Source organism: Electrophorus electricus, chromosome 1 (genome assembly GCF_041902795.1).
Source record: "Electrophorus electricus isolate QZ-2024a chromosome 1, ASM4190279v1, whole genome shotgun sequence".
In the NCBI taxonomy this organism is placed as follows: domain Eukaryota; kingdom Metazoa; phylum Chordata; class Actinopteri; order Gymnotiformes; family Gymnotidae; genus Electrophorus; species Electrophorus electricus.
In genome coordinates, this window is record NC_137497.1 from 41,032,497 (window position 1) to 41,054,679 (window position 22,183).

A 22,183-nucleotide genomic window follows, 5' to 3' on the forward strand; every position below is an offset into this window, starting at 1 on the left:
CATCATCACGTTCACAGACAGGTAAAATCATGGTCTGTTGATCTTTACCTGTTAGAAAGAGTTTAAGCACTCTGTCCATTACTGCGCACTGTAACCTAGAAAAGAGATGGAAAACAAACATGGTGGAAGTGCACTTGCTGCTGGTGATTTTCTCCCAAAGCCATTTTCAACCCAATTCAGTTTGCATCTCAGTGACATGGTGTGCTTGCTTTCATTCTGTAATGAAGCAACCACTAAAACAGTACTAAGCAATCTGAATTGAATAATCTGGCAGTTTATTTATTTTTTTGCAATTATGAGTTGACATGTAAATGACATACTGATAATGTCTAAGGCCAGAACTATTTTACTTATGAAGCATCACACAAGTTAGACATTTTATCCTCTTATTTTGACTTGTGCTTTTGAAAGCATTTATATACAGTGTATGCAAAAAGCTTTCAGACCCTTCCAAGTTATTCATTTTTTCTTGTTCCAGATTCATCTTCAAATGGATTTAACTCACTTTCATCTCATCAATCTACACACAATACTCAACAATGACAAAGCAACGACACACATGAAAGTGACACACAAGCACAGATCTGGGGAAGGATACAGGAACATTTCTGCAGTGCCCAAGAGCTTGGTAGACTCAATCATACTCACATGTAACAAGCAATATTCTTCTGCGATTTGACAACCCAGCAATAAATGAGTTATTTGGGATAAATTGCCATCATCAGACAAATAATGAATTATCAATATAAATGAGATCTAGGGTTCCTTACAGAAGGACAACTATCAGTGCAGCACTCCACTAATTAGGACTTTTATGGCAGTGACCAGGCAGAAGCCACTCCTCACTAAAAAGCACATAAGAGGCTGCTTGGAGTTTATAAAAACGCAAAGATGAGTTAGGCCGGAGGGGAAGTCGGATGCAGAAAATATAGAGTGATCCAAGGTGAAAACCTTTTGCAAAATGCTCAAGATCTCAGGCTGGGGCGAAGGTTTATATTTTGGAAAAGACATCAACTGAAAACATTCCACCCAGAAAACCCAGGAGTGGCTTCAGGAAAGCTGTGAAATCCCTGGAGCGGCCCAGTCAGTGTCCAAACATCAACCCTATAGAGCGTCTCTGGAGAGCTGCAAATGGCTGTACACCAACAATTCTTGTTCTTTCTATGGAAGTGACAGTGACACAATCTAGTATAGGTGTTGTGATCAATAAGCATAATCATATTTTATTTAGTAAAAATGTCAGTGTATGTATAGAGTTCCAATTTTAAATAGTTATATATTTAAAAGACTTAACTGATGTTCTTAATAAAATTACATAGGAAAAATCAAATGATCCCTTATTGATCTGTGGTTTGAAGCTGTTAAATTATCTCTCAATATTAAAGAGTTCATAAATGATTTTGAGTACTAAAATTGAAAAGGCATCGATATACTTCCACCAGTCCGTATGTCTAATCCTACATTAACACAATGCAGGTCCACTATACTAAATTTCTTGGTATATTCATTGATGAGAAACTATGCTAGGAAGGGCACATTTACTTAATATCAGAGAAAATAGAAAATATTAGTGTTATGGTAAGAGATCAATTCCTCTTGTTAGAACATTTACTTAACCTATATTGTGTATTCATTTATACATACTTCTCATACTGTAATATTATATAGGCCAGTGCTTTCTACAGTAATATAAACTGTTTACATATTCTTCAGAAATGCTTTGTTAAAATTATCGATTAGCTAATTATATAAACTTTCACCAACTTTTTCAAAACCTCTGGCTGTAAATGTTTATTAACTTAACCCAATATTTCAGTTTATTTTCTCCTATTAATAGTCTTCTAGACTCCATTTCAAACAGGTTTCAGTACAGCTTGTGAAATCAGTTTATGTCTGGTTTATAAATGTAATGTTTTAAAATTACTTCATTGTTAGATATATTGATAGATTCATTTTTATTATATTTTTGGTAATTCCATGGCTTGCCACAACTGCATAACTTCTGTAAAGCATTTAAGCTGCATTTTAGTGTATGAAATGAATTATTATTATTATGGTTTCTTACCTTCCTCTGCTGTAGACACCACACTCACTGGCAAGTAAAGAACTGTCCTTTAATCATTTTCTTTATATAAAAACACAACCAAAGATATTTTTGACATCCTGATTTGAACACACACTCTCATAGTTCTGGCTTCCTGTTTCCTTGAATTGAACTCTATTAGCATCTGTTATCTTCACACTTGACACCACTGACACTTGATTGCCATAGTGTTGCCACTTTCTGTCATGCTGCAGTTATATGCACTGTGCATAAAGCAAGTAGTTCTTAATACAAACTTCAAGACAATGGCAGTGTTACACAGGAAATAGATCAGTTCGCCTCTTTGCATTTAAAGGTACTGGTGTTTGTGGTTTTGCAGGCATATATATCCACACCACTTAATTTATCACTGCCCTTTTATCTGGGCATTGCGATGTATAAAGCCCCCTCGGCTAAAACACCTCTGAAATAATTTTTTCCACAAAAATATCAAAATGTCACCAACTTTCCTTTCAACACATTATTTACAAGCAATTATGCTTGGTGACTTAGTGATCTAGAAATATTTATCATTAAGAAAATTAATTAAGAAAAAATGTTTTTGATCTCATATACTAATTTTGATCTTAGATTATATCATGAGATGATGATATAGAATTCCTGGGACTGAAATATATATATAACTACCTCACTCCAGTAAAGTTTGACTACTGCACATATCCAGAACACATGAAAACATTTCATTTTAAACATCTTATATTCTGTGAAGTGTTCTGTGAGCAACATCATACTGTTTGTTTCATCATCTGTATGTTTGCATTATGTGCCAGAAAATATTAGTGAAAGTCTGAGTCCACCGAGGAATATCTATGTTCTTTGAAATGTCTAAATCCTATTCCTTGTGTGGAGTAGGTGTGGTATCATTGAGTGGGTAAATGTTTTTATGGATTTTGAAAGCAGACCCTTTTTTGGGCTGAGGGCGCGAATGACTTGCGTTAAAGGTGGTGATAGGAAAGGGTTTTGTTTTATGTTAATCTTAGACTTAATGGCATCAGGTTAGGCGAAATGATCGGATCAGGTACAGTAGGGTCAGGTTCACGAACAGACTCAGAAACAGCCAAATCATCAGAAGGATTACACGCGAAAGTGTCTGAACATCACCTAACGTGCATGTCTGAGCACGGGTCAGCATACAAGTCAGGCTCCGAGTCAACAGGGGTTTCCACCACTTCGGGTACAGGGAACGCGATACCACAAGCTATGCCGTTCCCAAGTATAAAGGAAACGCCACTCAATGGCAATTCAGGACGAACAGCTACTTTCTCTTCTGAAAATAGCAACACACTAAACAAAACAAGGGATACGATGGGGCTGGAGCACGACTGGATACTGTAACTCTTGGAGTTAGTGCTATTTAAGTTACACTCCACCCCAGATGAGCAGAGCTTTGGGACCGGTATAGAGAAGCCTGTGAAGCATGCGGTGTAGACGTGAGCCACACTCACTCAGTTTTGTAGTAATCTTGCTGGTTTATTCGCCACGCCACCTAGGCTCGCTGTTGGAGTTTTGTAAACAGCTCATTTGCAAACGTCCAAAGCTCATAACGCGTTACTAAAGAAGTAAATAATGACAAAAGAAGAGCTGGGTCCAGTAATGCCCGTCATGTATAGTACCAACCAAAAACTCCTCTGCGTGGGCTACATGCACACGCCTTTTACGTAAACGCAACTTAAGGAGACGGTACGCAAGTTACTGGCCGTTACAATGCGCGTATTGGAGGAGCCGCCAACTGTTATGAACCTCCGTCCAACTGTTATGAACATCCGTCTAGGCTTGGAGGCCGTACCAGGGAAAAGCAACGATAAATGGCTAACGGAATGGAGAATGCCCCTGGTAAAGAATAACAAAAAGAAACGGAAGTACAAATGGTAGTCTCTTCTTTGGTGTACTAGTGTGTAGTACAGAGGTTAATATTTAGAAACAAGTAAACAAACTGCTGTAATTGCTTCGGAAGTGACCCAGGCCAAAACAACAAACGAGACCCACACGAATGAAAAAAATAAACACACACTATATAATCCTAACAAAAAAGAAACATACAAACGACTACCCTCACTACCTACACATAAACAGAAGCAAAAACCCCCACCCAACAAATTTGGCAGCCAATTCCTACTACCAGTAACCAACACCAAAGTACCATACACAAAACAAAATGATATTGTATAGAATAAAAAAAATATAAATTAAACTTCTCTGACGGTGTATCTGATCTCCAGTTTGAAATGGCAGATGACGTCCCTGACACAGTGGCTGTATCTGGGTGGAGTAGAATCTTTCCATTTAATGGCTAAGCACCAGCTGATATGAAAGTGTATAACACATAACTGCAGCGAAAGCTGAGTATCTAACCTGTGATTATCGATAGTTAGAAAACTTTTTTATTTTATTTTATTTTATTTTTTTACAAATTCAAGGAATACGGCCTAAAAAAAATGTGTTTTTCAGATTCTGTCATAAATGTCATCCGTGTGATGGTGGATAGCAACTCAAGAAACTCGAGTTCAATTATAGGTGATACAAAATGACAAAAGGCTGTGTTGTCGTTGGCTGCAAAAATCCAATGTATAGTGGGAATCCCGTGCGCTAATAGTCCAAAGATCCAAAAATATTTTAAAAATGGACAAAGTTTGTCCAAGTTAAAAGGGCACATTGGAAAGGATCATTCGCTTATTTCGTTAGCAGTAGTTCTTTATCACAACTGTGGGATGTGGAAAGCCACGCTCACACGATAACTTGAGCTACTGCTTTTCTAACAATATGGGAATTTAAAGAAACTTGTTAAAGAGAGGTGTTCATGAGACTCTGTGTGAATGGAAGTAAACAGGGTAAGTGCAATTATTATTATTATTATTTACATTTATATAGCACCTTTCTCATACTCAATTACTTTGCCTATTTTAGATTACATTAGCTAACTAACAGACTTTCGAAGCTTGGTGCCATACTAGGCTAAAACTACTGCATGTAGTTGTATTACGGAGATTTATAGAGTATCTTATGAATTTGAATTCAACAAAGATCGCTTTTACAGCAGTAACAATAACAATAACTGAATGTTTGCGTTTAGATAGCTAGCTATTGTCATTAATAGCTAATTTTCTAATGTTCATTATTTAGCTAGTTAGCTACATTACCCATAATTAACCAGCATTTTTCCAAACACCCAAACACTTGTGTGGTTAACACTTCGTCAGTTTATTTCAGGGTTATGTTTTTTGTTTTTGTTTTTTTTGTCAATGTATGGAGTCAGCACTAGACATTCACTGAAGTCAGCCATGCAAAAGAGAAGGCAATGATAATGCATGCATTTCAAGGCTGTTACATCTCAGTCTAGGCAGGAGTGTCCGAGCGACTGGTGCGTGATATGGCAAACAAAACACAAAGTGAATACGGTGCAGAGCAAATGTATTACAAAGTGTTGGAATAACATACAACTATACAGGGAACTAGTGTTACAACATCAGGAGGGACCAAGGCCAACAAAACAAACAAACAGAGCAGGCTAAAACTGTATATACAAGGCAGCCAACTATTAGAGGCATAACATTAACTCTAAAATCAGGGACAGAATACAAGGTCATACACAGATTTCTCAGTTAGTTGAAAGCAAACAAGCCCAACACCACACAAGTCTCTTACCAGACACAACCCCCCACCCCCCATCTCTATCTGGTGAGCCGGGAAGTTGGCGATTGTTAATAGACAAGATTACATTTTGTAATGGTTTTTACTTTTAGAATCAGTTTTCAGAATAATGGCCAATATAAAGGTTTTTACCAGTTGGAATTCCCAGTTCTGTCTACTGGTTCAGGTTGTTCATTGCTCTCTGGAGTATCTTCTTCCATCTCTAGCTAAAATATAAATGGTTGAATTTTACTATTGATGATATTCAGTCCACCACATTGTCACTGCAGATTCATAATCTTCATCGAATTAAAAAAATGTCTTCGGAATCTGAAGAACCAGCACTGGAAAATTCGCAGTCCAAGTCAGTCATAATGGTGTTTGTGCGTGGCTTTTTTCACCGATGTCCACCAATGACTTCATTCGGAAACGTTCTGGAATTTCCAGTGCAACATCGGGTTTTTCTGTCAAAATTTACTTGAATTTGTCATTTTTAAAGTGAACAAATTTTCATTTTAATTCACATATACATTTTTGCAGTAGCTAAGATAATGTGAAATCTTCAGGGAGGTCCATTTGGTACTTAGACTTTAAACAAGATCATACTCCTGGCAAAGAGAGAGCAGAAGGTGAGCATAACAGTTCCCCCTTACAAAGATGGGTGCCTGTTGGAGCCACACCAAACAATGCAGTGAGAGATGATGGCTCTACTTCCTTATGAAATATCCTAGAAAAGGTCTCGAATATGGTTTGCCAGAATGTACTGAAATGATAATTGGGTACATTTACATTTTACAAAGATCAGCTACAGCAATAGTTACCTGTGAGGGGAAAAAAAATTATTTTGTCAGTGAGTTTTGTGATCTTCACACATGGTTTTATAACTTCAAATAAATGTCATATTTTGATAGAGGGAGGAATATTAGATTGTCACTATTAGAGTCCCAAACTGTATTACAATCCAGAACAGTTCATTAGTTGTGAACAGAAATCATGAAAAAAAAAAAAGCTGATTCATCTTTGTTAGGGCCGTAAATACTGGTAAAAAAAAAAAAAAAGTTTTTGATTGTTGTATTATTAATAACAAACAATGACCCTCTGGGTCTGTGATTGTCGGGTTATGGATTACAATAGAACAATTCATGTTGTAATACTGATTTGGCAATATTGTAAGTGCTTATGGTCATGCCAGTAAAGCTAACTGAACTGAACTAAGGGGTCATCTTTACTAACTACAAACTTGTAACCCCCCCCCACCTTTAAAAAAATAAATAAATAAATAAAAAATTTTAAGAGTTAAAGGATGCAAAGTAAATTATTTTTTCAAATTTTGAAGTTCAAAGTCTGTGAGATGTTTTACATTTATAGCATTTAGCAGACGCTCTTATCCAGAGCGACTTACAAAAGTGCTTTGTCATTTACTCATAGAATATATCCAAGTACATTATTATTATTAGAATTAAACATACCAATGAACTAGAATACTGTAGAATACAGGGATGAATGCTGATACCTAGAAGTGCAAAATAGATTAGGTCTATCTTAAACAATGATAAGTGCTATAAACAATAAGTGCTAGAGTTTGTTAAAAAACATAAACAGTGCCCTACAATAATTACTAAATTAGTCAGTCAATAAGGGAGCAGTTTCAGTTGTCCTTTAAATATTCTGCAAATAGATGGGTCTTCAGTCTGCGTTTGAAGACTGCAAGGGATTCTGCTGTCCAGACAGCAAGCGGGAGTTCATTCCACCATCTTGGAGCCAGGACAGAAAATAGTCTCAATGCTTGTCGTCCATGAGACCTGAAGCAAGGTATTTCAAGCCTAGCCGTACTTGAGGTTCGAAGTACTCGAGGTACGGATCGGGCTTTGACCATTGACCTTGTGTATGAGGGGGCTGGCCCATTTTTGGCTTTGTAGGCAAACATCAAGGTTTTGAATCTGATACGTGCAGCTACAGGGAGCCAATGAAGGGAGCGCAGCAGTAGAGTAACGTGTGAACTTTGGAAGATTGAAGACCAGATATTGGCTTTAAGCTTACTTAGGTGAGTGAATATGTTTGTTCTTATCAAGGTGAATGTAACATGTAGTCAATAAAATTGTTTAAAACCAAGTGCAATTGACAGTTTGGAAACCTTGTTATACCATTGTCAAAGACACATTTGATGTTTTTTGTTGTTCTGTTGTTTAGCATCAGTCAAGTTGGTTTGAACAAAGCCAATGGAGGAAATCTTATGACTGAGTAAAGACAGATTTCAGTGAGAACATTTGGCATCAGTCCCTACTTTGCTACAGTAAAGGTAAACTGAAATGTATATGAGATCAGCCAGAGTTAAAGCTCAAAACTCAGACTCCAAAATAAAAAAAGAATCATTTCTGAAGTTAATAGGAAATACAGGTTCCATAGATAGAAATCCAAATGCACAAAGATGGATCAGAGTTAAGATATTATACTGTTGTGGAATGGGAATTGTCAGTTTTCCTGCCACCTATTGCACTGTAGCAGTAGGACGCTGTATGGCCCTCTGGTGGCCGAAGGCATTTCAGCAGACACTTTAAGAAAGCACTGCTCTACTATGGCACCAGTCAGATGGAACTCAGTATACTGAAGAGGTGATATGCAGTAGGATCGCCTAGTCACTAGGCCTAGAAGGTGCAATAAATCATGATCACTGATCATGACAGTGTGGAAGAACAGAGCATCTCAGACCTAACCTAGTAGAGTATAAGTATGAACAGTGACTGGCACAAGAGGGGATTATTAGGGCTCACACTGTATAAAAATGGGCCTCATTGTGACTTATTTAGGACAAGCAGAATTTGCAGATTGGATTGTTGACAAGTTTAAGGTGACTTCCCTTCATTTAAAGGAATGACGGTACCAAGAGGCTTATTGTTACAATGCTAAGGCATTTATTCCTACATCTTATTTTGACAGACCTTGTGACAGATTGCAAGGTGGATCACAGAAAGACACAGATGCACAACTTCAGTTGTTTTTTTCTTCTTTTTGCACTGCGCTGAAAATATATTTTATTTATTTTAGATGTTGATTTATGTAGAAATATAAATATGCACAAAATCAAGAATTTTTTTTTTATTTGAGAGAATGTTAACTTTATGTTTGCAGATTGCAGAATGTGCAAATACTCAGCTCTGACATGGAATATTAAAATCCCGGACATCAGTGAATGCAGAATATTTTGGTGTGAAGCATACTGAAGCTTAGCAATGGACTTGCGAGGCCATCAAGAGTATCGTTCATTCAGGTAGATACTTGCCATCTCATCCTACCAAAAAAAACAAAAAACAAAAAAAACCACCATGACTTACACCATCAGTATATCAACACAAAACCTGCATCATTACGAATACATTTTCCCCGCATTTGTTGTTGTTTTGGGGTTTTATTGCTCTAAGGTGCCCAGAAATAGCCCACATTAATAAATAAACTGAACAGCTGTTATGAAATATTCACAAGACTCTTTAGGTGATTCACAAGACTATTGGTGATCACTGTAGACTATTATTTCTAGGTTCTAATCTCACTCCTCCATTTTGGACTGGCATCCTACCAGTACTAATATGCAAAATAGGTCTGTTCTTAATACACACTAGATAGACTTTATGAAGAATCAGACTATGAAAGGCCTAATAATTAGAAGAAGAGTTTAGAAATCAGTTGGAGCGAAGAGAGCATGGCCCATGGTCCAGCACTGGGACTGAGAAACAACTACATTACTAACTGTAGAGGCATTACATGGTCTTTAGGGGGCAGTGTGCTGTTGCTACCTCGGGAGCCTATGAAGTCACCATGGCGGTACTCCAAATATGCCCACCCGATACATCATTTGCATAGACGTTGTCATCCTTGTGTCATTCATAGGTCTTCTTCCGGACCTTGGTCTGGGTTCCATTTGACTCTATGTTCTGTCTAAACAAACAAAGCAGTTCCTTAGAAGTGTCTTTAAAAACAAATCCATGACAGAACACATAAAGCTCATTTAAATATACACAGATGAAACATGTTAAAACATAATGCATCTGGATGAAGCACTTACTTGTATTTTTAATTTGAAAAACAATCCTAGATTAAATGAAAATGTTAATCATTCTCTAGTTGAGTGGTGGCTCATTATCATTTAAAGGAACAGGCACTCAAACAAATAGTTATGAACAGGGTTGTTTGGACAGACAGAGAAGCATGTTGTGCTGGATGATCCTGGTAGTATTTGGTCCAAAAAATATCAGACATTTCACTAAGACCCCAGGGAACTGTTTTCCTTATTGTAAAGGGCCCCCCTTCAACTGTCTGTACTCCATGTGTGAAGAAATGTTATGATTTGGCAATATTGTAAAGGGGAAACACTGACGTAGCACACTCACACCTTCAAAATGGCTAATAGGAAAGCAGAGCATTTGATGACCATCGATGACCATTGATGATAATTGATGTCAAAATTACAGAAAACTATGAACACTAAAAAAAAAAAGCTTAGTTTTCCTTGTATGGGGTGATTCCCCTAGGTGGACAACACCCACCCCAGACCACCCATACACATGACCCTAAACCTCAGGACATTTGCATTCAAATAAGCAGTGTGTTTCTGAACTCAACAGATATCCAAATTATTCAAGGAATAAAATATAGCCATAAAGTCTGTGTTCACGCTTTGTTTATTTCATGATAATAAAACATCTTTTGCCTGGCTGAAGTGCATGTTTTTTCCTTCCCCATTGTTCAAACGCATGTGCATCAGAATGTTTAATTTTCATTCTACAATCATTAAAATGATTGGTGAGGAACTTTTGGACTCACCTACACTGGCTTGTGTTCTCGGAACCTCTTGTATTTTTAGCTCCTCTCGAGTGTTCATGTCTGAAATGAAAGCAGATTGAAGAGTCCTGTAAATATGTGAGAGAAAACTGTAATGCATAAGAGAACTTTTAAGCTTAATGAAAAAGGTCTGTTCCTCCCTTTTTAAATCTACTACTCTATTGAAGGTGCTGCTGGGTTTTAAGTTTAGCTCAGTACTAAGATACCAGATAAACGTAATTGTATGTAAGGCGGTTCGAACCCAGCAAGGTGATGACATCGACAGCCTACTGGGAGAGCAATCATGCTCTAATGGTGGGCCCGTGTGCAGAACAGTTAGAACAGGTAAAGAAGAAAAGTAAAGTAAACAACCAAAGGGGGGAGTCCAACCCCAGCCGTTGTGTTGCGAGGTGAACACGCACCTGCTAGACTGCGGTGGCCAAAAAACCACCTGCACGTATAATCGCTCTTCAAAGGAATGGAACATGACAAATCTAGAAAAACTAAACACCATGCCGAGCGTGGGAAAAGGGAGAACCAAGGATGCCACGGGAAAGAGGGCAGCCTCGATACCAGAAAACAGGGAGGAACGGTAATGGCTAAGGGGAGCCTTAGGAGAGAGACAGATTTGAGGGGGAAAACTGGAGAGGGGAGGGAACATGTAAAAGCAGGTACACCCTCACAGCACAGAAGTGGGGTATAGCACAAGGGCTCACAGACCTCAATACCCAAAGTTACCAGCTAGGCACTTTGCTCAGAACTTTGGTGACTGAGTCACTGGGCTTATATAGGCCTAGCCCAGCTGTTGGGCATTAAGCCTGATTAGTGGTGTACCTGACTCGTGGCCAGAGGGGGCCTCAGCATGGCACCGCCCCTTACATTGTGACTGAATAAACAAATCATGCAAAACTACCTCTTTTTCATTCTTCTGTGGACACCTAGCACAACAATTCCAAGGACAATTAAAACTATGGCCACCAGAATGAAATAGGTCAATCCAACAGTGGCTGGAAAGAATGGAGGAAATGACTTAAGAACAAGCAGCAATGTCCTTCTGCGGTTTCCCCTACACACAAGTGAGAAGTATCCAGTACCTTGTGCCAGCTGTGGAAAGCCAGACATCTGGTAAGTGTCATTGCCAAAGTAGTTTGCTGCCTCACAAGTTACAAAGTGGCCCGGTGGCCCTGTCATCACTGACACTGTGGTCCTTCCCGTATAGTTATTTGTCATGTTGAAGTGAGGAAGGAGAGCACTTCTTCCATCAACAGTCCAGGAGATGCTGGCGTTTGGCTCCGCCTCCACCCAGCACATGCAGTGCAGAGATCCTTCCCTCTCCCAGCAGGCTGAGTCTGGCAGGATGGTGGGAGGGACTGAGACACGGAGACAAAGTCATCAGCAACACAATCACAAAATCTTACTGCTGTGGCACCTAACCCAATATCCCACGTTTAAAGGGGCAAGAGGCAGTGAAGGTTTGCATGACACACTGGTGTCATTACAGCCACAGTCTGGCTCTAGAAGGACAAAGAATCATGGGGCCACAGCAAAATACTTGCAAGAGACTTTCATGTTTCCCTTGTCATCTCAAAGCGAAATGTCCCTCACATATAGATTCTGTTTCTGGGGCATTAATTTTCAGATCTGTTTAGATGTGCATTGAGTGCATACAGCCAGTGATTAAGGTACTTGACTTATAATTGGAAGGTTGCTGTTTCAAGCCCCATGACTGCCAAGTTGCCACTGTTGGGTCCCTGAGCAAAACCCTTAACCCTCAATTGCTCAGGTTGTACTCAGTCAGCTAAATGCTATAAATGTAAATGTCTATAGCAGCACAATTAAGTAACAAACTCTGTTACTATAAGACTGTATGAATATATTGTAACACCCAGTCCACTAACAAAGAGTTAAAGGGGCAGGAAGTACTGAAGCTTCTGGTATGACACAATAGTGACAGTACAGTCACAGAGAGTCTCTGGAGAGAGGTTAACAAAGACCACGGTCAACAAACAGTTCACTTGACCAAGAGTGACTCTTGTATGAATGCTTGATGGATTATGGACATACACATCTTATCTCTCGAAGATATAAATCAACCCTCCCATGATTAAAACATGTGCAGTAATTCTAACACAGTATATGAGAGTAGATTGAGCAGGTCCATGTGTCCAATCATCTCTTACCATGAGTCATTCCAAAGTACGTAAAATAGACTAATAATTCCCTGAGGCTGAGGTGTCAGACTACAATTCAGAACAGACGCACATCAATTTAGGGATTTCTTCCCCATAACATACCTTATGTACAAAATAAAGGAATTGATATTGAGATTTTATTGAATCTATTGTGTTAAATAATCTAAAGAATATATCAGTGTAATAATGTGGCCTGTAAGAACTGTTGTTTGACAGCGTTTGCTCAACAGGTGTCAACTGTGATAGCAGCAAAGCATGTTGAAAAAGTAAATGCACCAGCTACTCACAATGGACATTCAGAGACAGTTGGTCTGATTCACCCAGTCCGATGGAGTTATGGGCAATGCAGGAGATTTTTATATCTCGTCTGACATCTTGAAGCAATAAACTTCTTGTCTTGTGGTTAATGTTGCTATTCATTTGGATGATGCGCCACTCATAGCTGGCCACTGGAGGGTTGCTGTCACTACTACATGTTAATGAGATGTTACTACCCTCAACCACAGGCGTTGTTCCACTGGTATGTATGTTCACATTTGTTGGGGCATCTGCAGAAATGAATTTAATATAAACTATATATATTCATAAAGCCTTATTTCATATAGTCCACAAACTAGATTATGCAAGGATACAATACAGAGTTTATCTCAATTAGAGTTTAGCAGTTCATTTGATGGTTTGAAATGCTCTGGCATTCTTTGTTGCATTTTTAATGTGGTTTTATTTTTAACGATGAATTAAATTTATTCTCATCAATCCCCCTACCACCCAACCTGATATTTAATTTACATTTTTCAAAACGTTTAGATAATGTAAAATGAGGAAAACATTAGCGTAGTCTTTACTCACATAAGATGTTAAGTGCATCACCAGTCGCAGTGTTTCCATCTGACATTCTCCTGCATGTGAGCCTTTTACCATGGTCTCGACGGCTGGCATTGAACTGAGCGTGTGCCACAGAAACCCACAAGCCACCCGAGTCCTGTGTAGTGGTCACCTCATTAGAAACAGAAGACAGGCCCAGCCATTCCAGCAGAGGTGGAAACACTGGACAGGATTGCCGGACTGTGCATTTGGCTGAGAAAAGCGTTCCCTCCACTTGTCTGCTTTTTACAGAAATGCGAGTCTCTCAAGGTGCCACTGTATGAAAAATACAAATGTTAAAATCAGTGGTCAATATGATTACCTGGGCCAAAGTCATAATTATTTTCATAATTATTTATTAAATTTACTTAATAAACTTGTCTGCGTGTAGGTTTTGAACATTGTTTCTCCTTGTGTACTCACAGACTTTTATCTCTGTGTAATCTCCATATATGTTGTGAGGATTGATCCATACATACACACTTATTCCTCCATCCTCTTGGCGAACATTGTCAATCTTTAGGCTACAGTTTCCCTGCATAGTATTTCCCAGGAGTGATGGCCTTTCTCTAAACTGATTTATTATATCTTTGGTGTCTTTAGAATATACTGGAGGGTATCCATAGCGCTGATACTTGTACCAAGTCGCATATGTGTGAGATGTGGTACTGCACGGCACAACCACACAGGTTCCTTTGATGGCTGTAACGGATTTTGGCACCCGCACCTTTGAGCATCGACATGAGCAGCTCAGGAGTGAAGCTGGGAGACAGGACAGAGTGCAGAGTTTATTCAGCTTGTTGACGTGCACTTTGGATAGTAGATTGGTGACAAGAAATAATTCACTTGCAAGGGACTGTGACGATGGCAACATTCTCCTTAACAACTTGACTCAAATTGAAAGGGGGGGTCTCAGCTTTTGAACTGGGAAACATACCCTTTCAGCGACCATTTCTTCTGTTAAATAAAATGTCGAAGAAATTTTCTCATTACTCAACGTAGCTCTGATAAAGTTATACTTATCAATATCCTTGCACCTCTGTCTGCTTACAAGCTCTTGTGTTAATGCAATTGCAGCTTGATTAACCTTGGATATTTTCATTGTCATATGGCGAGTTTCACTATCAATTCCAGCAAGTAACTGAATGAGGTATATACCCACCTGTGCAGTAGCAGTAATGGCCATATACTCCGCTTAACATTTGTGCAACTGTGGGTTGTTTCTTAGTTTTCCATGAAATCAAACCATCTGTTTTACTTAGACTGAAACACTATCTCGCCTGTCTGCTGCCTAGTCAGCATTGCTGTAGGCCTGTAACTTCAGCTCGTCCTTGCACTTTCTATAATACATTGTACAATGTTCAAGAAGTACAGACTGTTGTACTTTTTGATGTTGAACTTGTTACCATCCTTGAGTTGCATCTTATCTCCACCCTGCTGGACGCTTACTCTGTCTCTGTTGGTCATTGCTGCTTTTACAGAAAGTCTTGCGGATATGAGGGGATATGCAGTCTGTGAGTTTCACTGCGCACTGTCTTCCTTTACTGACTACTGATGAATATATCAGTAACCTACAGTGAACATTCTGAGTACGTTTTCTACTCTGTGGGGCATAACATGGGACATTCATCATCACATTCACAGACAGGTAAAAGCATGGTCTGTTGATCTTTACCTGTTAGAAAGAGTTTAATCACTCTGTCCATTACTGCACACTGTAACCTAGATAAGAGATGGAAAAACATGGTGGAAGTTGGAACATACTGCTTGTACTGGCAGGTGGTGATTCTTTTTCTAAGCCATTCCCAACCCAATTCAGTTTGAATCTCAGTGACGGAGTGCTTGCTTTCATTCTGTAACTATATTCTATAAGACACTGTAATGCAGGTGAAAACCAAACTTCTTCCCAGTTGATACAGAAGCAATCACTAAAACACTACTAAGCAATCTTAGTTGAATAATCTGTATCTATTGATACACTCCCCCCAGTTTATATTTCTAATTCAATATGAACACAGGTCCACTGTACTAAATTTCTTGGTATACTCATTCATGAGAAACTATGTTAGTACTTATCTTACTGTAATATTATCCAGGTCAGTACTTTCAAAAGTAATAAAATCTCTTTACATATTCTACAGAAATGGTTTGTTAGAATGATGTCTTTAGCTAATTATGTAAACTTTCATCCACATTTTCAGAACTTCTGATATATAAATATTTATGAAATTAACCAAATATTCCTGTTTATTTTCTCACAGTCTTCTTTTGGACTCCTTTACATTTAAGACCGAATATAACTTTGCTCAGGGACCGAACAGTTGCAGCTTGGTGGTGGGGTGTGAACGTCTAATTACAAGACCAAAAACAAACAGCTTAAACCACTGAGCTGCCACCATGCTTTACAAACAGGTTTCAGTACAACAAGGTCTACACATTTTTCATTAGAATTTCAGACCCTCAGCCTAGATCAGTTTTCCAACACATATACAGTATAATTCTGGAACAGTCTCACCAGGTTCAAAAAACAGATCAAAAATAATTTCTCAATCTAAAAAAATTATTTGTATATCAATTTGGTGTGTTTATCTGCTTTATCTTTTATTATTCCTTATTGTTTAATTAAATGTTCTATTTTTTAATTAATTGGGGAAACCTCCAATAGAAAGGTGCATCAAGCTTGCAAGCGTTAAGGCAGTCACTGCTGCAAAAGGTGCTTTAAACAAATACTATGGAACAAAAAAATTGTGTTGAATTAATTTTAAGACGAGTGTGAAACATAACAATATTGGCACCTATGGCGTGTTCCGTTGACCAGTGCAAAACAGCTGTAAAAGCACACTTGTATAAAGTCTGAGTGCATCTTGCCTTGAGTTTCTTATTTGCCTAGTGTGGTTTTCATGTTCCTGTTTTGGGGGATTAGCATCAGTCAACAGCATTAGCTTAGACTAGGTTTTAGGCATTCCTCATTACTGTTGGTTTTTAGTTACCTTTTAGTTATGTTAGCTGAGCCATGTGGATTTCTGTTTTTGTTGTTTTTCTTAGAATGTTTTTCTGTTAATAAGCAGAATCCCCCTGCTATAGTGTCCACAGAAAATCTTATCAGATCTTTTATCACATATGCAGGGAAATTGTTTTTTGTAGCTCTAAATGGTGAAACCAGTTTATGTCTGGTTTATATATGTATATATATATTTGCACAAATGCACTACTTCTGCATTTTAATCTATGAAATATCATTCTTATTAGTATTTTTATATTATTATTATTATTATTATTGTAGTTGTTGTTGTTGTGTTGATGTTTCCACACGCGCTGGCAAATAAATACCAGTCCTTTGGTCATGTTATGTTAGCTGAGCCATGTGGGTTTCTGTTTTTGTTGTTTCTTAAAATGTTCTTCTGTTGATGAGCAGAACCCCCTGCTATAGTGTCCACAGAAAATATGATTAGATCCTCTATCGCATATGCAAGGAAAGTGCTTTTTGAAGCACTTTTGAATTTGATATGTACTTTTATTTAACTTCATTTTTATATACATTGTATATAGTAGATTTATTTTTATTATATAGGCTATACTTTCATGTCTTACGTGCACAACTGCAAAACGTTTGTAAAGCATTTGAGCTGTGTTTTAACTTATGAAAAGTATTATTATTATTATTATTATTATTATTATTATTATTATTGGTGGTTGTTGTTGTGCTGATGTTTCTTACCTTTGTCTGCTGTAGACACCACACTCTCGGTGAGAAAGACCTGTCCTTTGGTTACTTTCTTTAAACAAAACACTTAATGATAGCTATTTGACTTCCTGAACTCTGTCATAGTTCTGACTTCCTATTTCTTTGAACTAAATGTGGTTAGTGGCTCAGACGACTTTACACTTTCTTTTTGAGATTTGATCAATACATGACCATACTGGTGCCGTTCTCTGTCATGATCCAATTATATGCACTAAGCATATGGCAAGTAGTTCATAATAAAAATAGGGCAGTGTTGTATAAGAAACAGATCAATTCTTCTCTTGTTATTTTTAGACATGGTTTGTGCTTTGCAAGCACACATATCCATACAACATTCACATTAATTTAGCACTGCCCTTTTCTGTGCATGTTGAAGCCTCCATGGCTAATACGCTCATGAAATCATTTATCCACAACAAAAAAAAAAGTCACCAGATTTCCTTTCAACATATTATTTATAAGCAAATATACTCCAGAAATATTTACTGATACATCTTCTCTTATCATACATCTCATCCATTAAGTGAGGTGGGTTTGGTCTTCTGTGATATCATTTTTGATTTTACATTATATCATGAGAACATTTTGTATGTGTTTAAGCCCTTTAATGTATTATTACATTATTACTGATAAAAACTATAGACTTTAAGACTTGAATATTTTAAATGTTAATTTTGCTGCATTTACTTGCTACTAAAATACCACCATCTTGTTATATAGCATTAAAAAATAAAAATGTTATAACCTTGTTTCTCTTCTAAATTTGACTTTTTCCTTAAAAGCGGGGCATTAACCCCTCATTTAACCCTATACTTGCTTATGACTATACATTTTGAGTAAAAAATACCTTATGTCAAAAATATTTGCACAGAAAATCTGTTTTGGGATAGCATTATCCAGCTGTCCACAGCAGAAATCAATAGAACACTGAAGGCATGTGTTAAAAGCACAGAAGAGATGAGCCAGTAAGTATGTGAAAGGTCTACAAAGACGATGATCGCAGGAAAGAGAAACGTCTGCCTCACGTTAACTCTGCTTTTTAGATATGAGTTTCCTGTCATTCAGGAAGCACTCAGTCAGAAAGGGCTAAGTCACAGAACAGCCAAAGAGAGTTGTATAGCCCCATGTAAAATTAAAACGTTTCCAAAAATGAAGTTGAATACCTATTGTGTCCACTGGCTTAATAAAAACAGGGCAGTGTTGTATAAGAAATAGATCAATTCTTCTCTTGTTATTTTTAGACATGGTTTGTGCTTTGCAAGCACACATATCCATACAACATTCACATTAATTTAGCACTGCCCTTTTCTGCGCATGTTGAAGCCTCCATGTGTCACGGTTGGTCAGCCAATTAGCAGGGGAGACACACCCACCCCTGCTAGGGACTACTCATCGCACCTGCCCCGTTCACAATACTCTGAATTCTATTTCTGAACATTTTGGGTTGAAGAGTACTGAAGAAATGGACAGCTGAGGCCATCAGGATATTTGCAGAGTATCATTCCTTCAGGTAGATATTGGACATGTCATCCTAAGAAACAAACAATCAAACAAAAAACATCATGACTCTGTTCTTAATACATACAAAATAAACTTAATAGTAAACTTAAAATTAATAGATGCGTCTGAGCAGGGTCAACTGTAAACTACACAGTGCTTTTACTCTCCAGGGTTGAATGTGAGGAACACTAATTTCTTCAGTACTAGAGTTCATCAGTTCCAGATATGGGGGGCACCCTGCTCTGAATGTTTGTATTTTCACTGCCCCAGCCCACCTGATTCAGACTATGAAAGGCCTAATAATTAGATGATGAGTTTAGAAATCAGTTGTACAAATGATTGATCATCATCTGTTGGGTGTTGGTCTGGGTTCTACTTGACTCTATGTTCTGCCTAAATAAATAAAACAGTGTTCCTTAGAAAAAAAACATCTACAACATATTAAAATTAAGTATTGTAATAACTTAAAATATATTTACTGTTATTGTACATATACACAGTTGAAAAATGTTAGAACAATACATTTGCATGAAGCAATTACTTCTTACATTATTCATTTGCAAATCAAATCGAGGTTAAATGAAAATGTTAATATTCTCTAGTTAAATTAATTTGAAAATTAAATAGATTAATTTATTTTTTGTGTACAGTCTAACTGGAATTAGAGTCTAAAGTGGGCAGGTCAGTGGAGGACTGAGGCCTAGTAGTAGACGATGGAGCAGTAGTGAAGCATCTGAATACATTCAGTAGATTAATCAAGAGACAATTAATTTAACTGTTTAAATAAGATTTGTTTATAATCTGATGAATTCGGTTGTTTTTCACATTATTTACAGTGTCTAAGTTCATATTTGTAGATTTTTTAATGATCAAAATGACAGAAAACTATGAACATTCAGAAACGTTTTCCTTGAAGGGGCAGATTCCTCTGGGTGTTTTTGTATTCAAATATACAACTTGTTTCTGAATTCAACAAATATTCAGATTATTCAAGGAAAAAAATATGGACATAAAGATTGTGTCCACACTATTTCTAGGTAATAAGACTTTTGTCTGACTGAAGTGCATATTTTCCTTTGCTACAGTTCAACCCAGAATGAGTCATTTCCGTATTAAAATGATTACAAACATGACTGCAGAGGAGCTTTTGGACTTACCTACACTGGGTTGGGTTCTCTGAACTTGTATTTTTAGCTCCTCCTGAGTTTTCATGTCTGAAATTAAATCAGTATGTACAGATTGAAGAGCAAACAGACTATAAATATGTGAGACAGAAATCTGGTCTATTAAAAAAGAAAAAAGGTAACAATAGACCTTAAAAGGTTTATTGTTCCTCTCTCCTTATATCTACTGTTCCATTAAGGGATGCTGCTGGTTTTAACTTTAGCCCAGTACTAAGACACCAGATAAATGTAATTGTGACTGTACTTAAAGAAACCCTTTAAGTATGTCTGTACTGTATGTATGTGTGAAGTATTGTGATTTGGCAAAAATGTAAAGGAGGAATACTCACCAAGCACACCCACACCTTCAAAATGGCCAATAAGACAGCAAAGCATTTTTGATAATTACATTTTAGTGTTCAGTTTTCTGTAATTTTGATGCTGGTTTTCCTTGGATTAAACATCCCCAATCTTCTAGACATTTTTTTTTTTTTGCATTCTAATATGCAATTTGAATTCCCCCAATGTTCAAATTATTCAAGGACAAATATAGTCAAAGACTGTCCATACTTTTATTTCAAGATAAAACTTTTTTTGTCTGACTGAAGTCCATGTTTTTTTTCCCTTCCCTATGCATCCATCTCTTCTGTGCACCAGAACGTTGAATTTTCATATTTTAAACATTAAAATGATTGATGGAGCTTTTAGACTTACCTAGCCTGGGTTGTGTACTCTGAACTTGTTGCCTTTCTAGGTCCTCTCAAGTGTTCATGTCTGAAATTAAAGCAGATTGAAGAGCACTGAAAATGTGAGAAATGCTGTAGTTTATAAGAACATTTGTTTATCGTTCCACTCTCCTTATATCTACTCCTCCATTGAAGGTGCTGCTAGGGTTTAACTTTAGCCCAGTACTAAGACACCAGATAAATGTAATTGTGACTGTATAAATGAATCATACAAAACTACCTCTTTTTCAGTCTTCTGTGGACAACTAGCACAATTCCAACCACAATTAAAACTATGGCCGCCAGAATGAAATAGTAAAATCCAACAGTGCCTGGAAAGAATGGAGGAAATGACTTAAGAACAAGCAGCAATGTCCTTCTGCGGTTTCCCCTACACACAAGTGAGAAGTATCCAGTACCTTTTGCCAGCTGTGGAAAGCCAGACATCTGGTAAGTGTCATTGCCCAAGTAGTTTGCTGCCTCACAAGTTACAAATTGGCCCGGTGGCCCTGTCATCACTGACACTGTCGTCATTCCCGTATAGTTATTTGTCATGTTGAAGTGTGGAAGGAGAGCACTTCTTCCATCAACAGTCCAGGAGATGCTGGCGTTTGGCTCCGCCTCCACCCAGCACATGCAGTGCAGAGATCCTTCCCTCTCCCAGCAGGCTGAGTCTGGCAGGATGGTGGGAGGGACTGAGACACGGAGACAAAGTCATCAGCAACACAATCACAAAATCTTACTGCTGTGGCACCCAACCCAATATCCCACGTTTAAAGGGGCAAGAGGCAGTGAAGGTTTGACTGTCATGCACAGTTTGGCTATTCAAGTCTCTAGAGTGACAAAGCATCATGAGGCCACAGCAAATCACTTGTGAGAGAATGTATTCTATTGAGGTAATAAAATGGCATTGTAATCAGAAAGTATGGATGGTTTAAAATAAACTGGGTTCATATAGAAAAAAGGTCTCTGTAGGCTTCAGTGTGAGGTCTCAGAAGGCCTCCGTGTCAGGTCTTGGTCTAAGGTCGGGACATCTCGGCCTAGCACCAGAAGAAACAATGTTATCCCGATGGGCACCAAGTGGTTTGAATAAGATCACTTTTTAAAAATAAAACCGTTTCAGTTGAATATAATGGTACCAAACACTGATTGGTCCAAGTATTGAATAGCAATTTGCATATGATAAATAATGCATGATTTGGACACTGGTGGAAATCCTGAAAAGCACTACATAAAATAAAAAGGTTATGCAACTGTCCTTGAAGAAAATGTATAAGTCATGCCATCCTGGCGCTGTTAGATGTAATAACATTAATACAATGTGGCCTGTAAGAACTGTTGTTTGACAGCCTTTGCTCAACAGGTGTCAACTGTGATGGCAGCAAAGCACGTTGAGCATTGATGGTTTGAATTTCTCCGGCATTCTTTTCTGCATGTTTAGGGTGGTT

The 22,183-nt window shown here is 37.8% G+C and overlaps 1 long non-coding RNA gene across 1 annotated transcript; it reads right to left on the bottom strand.

Moving 5' to 3' along the window:
- Positions 1–8,630: 8,630 nt before the first annotated feature.
- LOC145646991 (uncharacterized) lies at positions 8,631–11,962 on the bottom strand. Its single transcript, XR_014116265.1, has 3 exons — positions 10,550–11,962; positions 9,523–9,664; positions 8,631–9,020 (listed from the first exon to the last, which is right to left on the bottom strand). It is a non-coding gene; the product is annotated as an uncharacterized LOC145646991 (long non-coding RNA).
- Between the last annotated feature and the right edge of the window lie 10,221 nt (positions 11,963–22,183).